This window comes from Geospiza fortis, unplaced genomic scaffold (assembly GCF_000277835.1).
Source record: "Geospiza fortis unplaced genomic scaffold, GeoFor_1.0 scaffold390, whole genome shotgun sequence".
In the NCBI taxonomy this organism is placed as follows: Eukaryota; Metazoa; Chordata; class Aves; order Passeriformes; family Thraupidae; genus Geospiza; species Geospiza fortis.
The window spans coordinates 705113-710971 of NW_005054501.1; positions in this window are offsets into that span (position 1 = coordinate 705113).

Sequence of the window (5859 nt, forward strand, 5' to 3'; positions counted from 1 at the left end):
TGCAATACATCATTGTTTGGAGATGGAAATCATGACATTCATCTCAGCTCAAATACAAGAGATTCACTTTCATTTAAGAACCAGAAAAGCAATTTCATTGCAATTATTTAAAGCACTTTTAATTAAATCCACCCCCTTTATTTGTAAAAGTAAGGTTTGATAAACTTCGTTTCCCAGTGGGAAAAAGTGAATTAAAAGAGAGAATTCTGCTGGTTCTAAAATGGCACTTTATAGCTCCATATTAAATAGCTTAAATTACTTTAAAACATTAAAAAACCTGACACATTAAAATCCAGGATAAAAGACAATTAATCACTACCAAGTAAAATAAACAGAGCCACCCTTAACATGCATGACTATCTCCTTCATGATGTTTGTCATAATAAGTATCTAATTTTATTAAGAAACATACATTTTGGTATAGGAACACATGGAGTAAGAAATAATTTTTGCATCTATTTCTTACATATATGAGAATATATAAGAAGTAGGGATCTACAAGTCTCATAAAACCAAGAAAGAATATGTATGCAATAGAGCCTAAACCAACTCTAGCTATTAACTGGCACTTCACAAGTACACAGTGCAAACAACTCCTCCAAAATGCTTTCCCCTCACTTGGCAGCCCTTCATAAAACAGTAGTATTCCCTGGATACAGCTGGAGGATGTTTTTTGGCTGTCCTCTCTAACCTCTATGAGCCCCAGTGGTTTTTTTCTGATTTTTTTCCCAACCTGTGCAGTGACAGGCTACAGCCTTGCCTGGCTGCCTTGCTGAGGTGTTTTGGGGTTTGTGGGTTGGCTCCCAGCACTCGCCAACCAGCCAGGTTCATGTCACAGGTGCAGGGGAGCTGGGCAGAACAGACCCAAGGCAAAGGGAAAAAGATGCTTGCTCTGAAAAGGTTTAGAGATGCTGTGCTGCAAATTTCTTGTTATCTCAAAGTAATGTTATAAGAGATCTGTTTGCTTTCATTTTGCTCAAAACATGTACACCATACATTTAAGAGGTAAAAAATGAAGTTCTACACCAATCATCATTTAGTACTTCATGGCAAAGTACTTTATCAGCCTTTCTGTCCTCAATACTTCATGAAGTCTTATAAAACTGTGAAGATTATTGATCTGTCATGTACCGTTTAATCAATCAGAGTAGGAAAGAACACTTAGCTCCTAAAAATATACAGTACTGGTAACACACACCCTTCTCAACTGGAGATTTTTTTTTTAAATAAGCCATTTTCTGATAACTAAGCCTATATGTGCCAAGTAGAGACATTTTTAAGACAAGTAACCCTCAAATGGTCACAAGCAACTCAAACACAGCTCTAAATACCTGGTTCGGACTTTTTCTTCCAGTTTATTTCTGAGAAGGCAAGGTGTGATAACTCAGTTTTAGCATAAACAAACATTATAAGGGACTAAAGATATGCAAAGCAAATAGAGGAAATCCTTAGATATAATGTTGGGTGCATTAAGAAAATTAGTTTCCTATTGTAAATTCTTTAAGAGTTGTTCCCACAACTGGAGTTGAGCAAGTTATTTGCAGGCAGCAATTTATTCAAGCCTGGATTTGCCCCTGCACGAAAATGAGCTAAAAGAATTACATTACACAGAAATAGCTTTAGCTAATCCTTTATAATGCACCCGGGATGTATGCAAATTAATTTCCTTCTCAAAGTTTAAAACATTGCACAGCGTAGAATTATTTTATGATTGTCTGGCAAATTGTTGTAGTATTTGTTTATGCCTGATAATGCATACTACCAAAAAAAAAAAAAAGCCCAAATTTAACAGCTTACACCAAAGGGACTTAGAAGGAGATTCTAATTTGTTCTGTGTAAAATGAGAGAATCAAGTCATGTAAGGATGGATTATTGGAAAATATTAGGAATATCTGCAGCACCTCTATGGAAAATGTCACTACTGGGAAGCTCTATATCGGATGTTTGAAGGGAAGGCCCTGGGATGACCTAACTGAGGGTTCCCAATACCTGAAGGGAGTCTATAAGAAAAGTGAAAGGGAATTGTTACAAGAGCTTGGAGTCACAGGACAAGGGGGAATGGCTTCAGACTGAAAGAGAATAGGTAGAGATTAAATATTAGGAAGAAAACCTTCCCTGTGAGGGTGAGGAGGCCCTGGCACAGGCTGCCCAGAGAAGCTGTGGCTGCCCCATCCGTGGAAGGGTCCAAAGCCGGGTTGGATGGAACTCTGAGCAACTTAGTCAGGTGGAAGGTGTCCCTACCCATGGCTGGGTGTTGGAACTGGATGATCTTAAAAGTCCCTTCCAACCCAAACCATTCCATGGTTCTACTGGTTTATAATGACACATCAGAGGTCCTACAAAAGCTGCTGTCTGGAGATTTTCTGGAATGTTTTCATTTGGGATCTACCCACAGTAAATATTCCCAGTGGGAACCAGGTTTATACAACAACAATGATTTGTCTCATGAAGAAAACCCAAAAGCCAGACTGTGCTCACTTGACAGTTAAAGGAAGAGGCATCTCCTTCACTGAAGTATTTAAGTACCAGTTCAGCTCCAAGCACCTCCATTGCACAAAGCACACTTTAATAAGAGATATTGCTTAATGAAGATAACTCTAAAGACGTGGTTGCTAATTAAATCATGTCTGCTGTAGAATGAGTACTCCTGCAAAGGACTGCCATCAGCTGCAGAGTCATCTGTCAGCCCACATGACTTGGCATTGAAGAGAATTATTACTTTTAATAATTATTTATATAATTTTATAATATTTATATTTAATTATGAAATGTTTTAGTTATTATATTGGTAATTATTATTTAAGAAGATAGTTCTTAATTATTAAGAGAATAAGCACTCCAAGTCATACTTGGAGTTCTTTTGCCCACTGACAGAGCCTCCAGATTTTTACTGGCAATGGGAAATCCGGAAGTGAGAGTTGTTGTCTATGAGCTATGGCTTTTCTTTTTTCCTATAAACTTTCTGCTGTAAAGCACAAAGGTATTGGAACCTCAGCTGTTGCCACCAGAAGCCCTTCAATATGGCCATGAAGAGGAGAGCATTTGCAGTTGAGAATTAAAGATAGCAAAAGAACCCAACAGCATTAGATACAGCAAATTATGACCTTGAGTCTTTGTTTCTGCCTCATCATTGCACGTCTACAACAGCTTGACATCTGAGGCACATTTTGCAATAGCAATGACTCTGCCATTATGTGTCTATGATACACATTAGAAAAGTGACCACAGAACAATACACACCAAAAAATTCTCCACCTCTATACAAATGTACCAGAAATGGAAAAGACTTCCACATATTTCTAAAACATCTCAGGGCATAAACATTGTTGGTGTTTATAATCTGACTGAAGGACAGAATAACTCCATTTATTGGTACCAAATTAGCTCTTTCACACTTGCCAGGTCTCATGGTGAGCCCCTAGAAACATGGAATAATCTTCCCAGAAAGGAGCAAACTCTTTCTCCTTTCATCTTCCTGCTCCTGTTCTCCTGCATGGCTAAGATGTCAAAGCCAGATGTACCCTAAGTACAACACTGTACAGAAATCAGGAAATGAGGAATGGCTACCTAGAGATTAAATAGAGAATTTTCTAGTAACATTTTGGCTTGCATTTATGTCAACATCTGCTTGGGCATTTCCTAGTCCTGAGTCACATCAAGATGAAGAAACTCAATTTACTCCACACGATATTTTCTTCTATGCCAAGTGTCACACAATGATTATGATGAAAGCAAAGACTGAATATGTAGTTATATTAATTAGCAATTATTAAAAGACAGGTCCCTGTGATTACTGCTTCACGGGCATGAGAATGAATTCATTATTAAAAGACCGTTGCCACCGCATGAATATCTGATCAGTGCTGGCAGATCAAAAAAGCATATTAAATAAATGAGTAATCAAATGATAGTGTATCATTTGTATAAATTACCAAAGGACAACCTCCCCTTCTGATTGAGATACAGATTTTACAGAGATCATTTAGGCAGTTTCACAGAGCAGCAAATCCTTTTTGTTACCCCGAGTCCTGCTCACAGAGGGAATGATTGTTACAAGATGGGGAAAAAACATTGACTCAAAAAAGTTATTCATGTTCTGCCTGATGGTTCTGTAGCATACAACTGCAGATTTTAAATGAATAGTCTTTTGACCCACACCACAATATTTCTATTTTAAAACAAAAGAAAAAATTTAAGATGGTTTGGGAAGACAAAATTCTAGATCATAAGCATAGAGTACTCCTGTATTCTGGGGAGCATTTTTTTCAGACAGTGCAAACACTGATATTTTCAGAAACACCCAGGGCAGTGATATTGAGATAACAAAATATAACCTCAGAAAAAGAATAGGGTGGTTTCAGGGCAACAAATGTATTGCTTGATATTTAGATACTTCACAAACATGTGGACTTTTCTTCATTACTGAAGTCATTATCAAAATCAATAAGCCACTGGGCTATTTCATAAATAAGCAGCATAAAACCAAAGGATCTGATTGGTGAAGAATTAAAGGTTAATTGTCGACAGAGGCCACAACTTGCTGGCCAGTTATTTATCAGATTATAGAAAATACCTGGCACCAAGAAAGCTATTGCACAGATGTGATTCATATATACTTGAACACATATGTAAGAAAAAAATCAAAATGTTATATGTCTCCTAAAAATTGATTTAAAATACCTATTGCATATGTTCCAGAATTCCTTTTGGCATGCCTTACTTATATCTGAATTATATCTTCAGAAGGACTGATATTTCAAATTCATCTAAATTTGAAGCTGTCCATTTCCTGATGAATTTATATTTGCTTTCCTGACAATATGTTCAGCAGCAATGAAAAATATTATTATCATTATTATTATTCAGATGATTATGACCTGAATTAAACCCTACACTTTTTTTAACGTAAGGTTAAACCTTACCTTTTTTGTCTTTCAGAGAAGCAAATGAGTGCTTCTGAAAACTGGCTTAATTTATCAAGTGAATCAGAAAAGTTATCATCAGATCTGCAGGAAAATTCCCAGCATTCTGGTTGTGATTACTGGTCCAATGATAAAACCCTTTTTTAAAGTGCTCAGACTTCCCCAAAACATCCCCCCCCCCCCCTTCTAATTACATACCTATATGCAGAATAGTATGGGAAGATCTCTAGTAAAAATACAAAAGTTAGATTGACATTACATATTTCAAATTTTAGAAACTGTTTTGCTCTTTGTATAACCATGCAATACTATTAACAATGAAATTACAGAAGCATGCACTTGGAGTAATGCAGCTGCTTCTGGCAGTGACAGTCAAGTATGACTTTATATAATATTTGTAGAAAGGCATAGATCAGCAAGTGTAAAGTCATGCACACATTATTTTGCCTCAGACACCAGTTAACAAAATTTGCTAATTTAGGCATCCTTGCACACAACTATCCATGAAATCCAGGTATTTTCAATATCCTTCAGAATCTGCATTTTTATGTGCCACTGAAACAACTCTACAATATTTCAAAGTTTGAAATTTTTCCTTACCATGTTCTCATTAGATCAAAACAGGTGCACACAACTGATGTTTTCTCATCCACCAAACTTGCAGCATTCCTTCCAGGTTTTAATTGTCTAGACTACTATTAAAATCCATTCTCACTGAGATGTGTAGATAAGTTAACATATATTATCTACTTCTAAAGCTTCATTTTATCCCTACTGCTTTCCACACAGGTTTTCCTTTTCTTTCCTCAGTGTTTCTTCATCTTTTGAAGCTCTCCCACCTATCCCTCCAAGACCATTTCCCTTCCATAAATAATGTATGCCCGTAATGCCATACTGAAGCAAAGTGAGGATTAACTGTACTAAAGAGATCAAATAT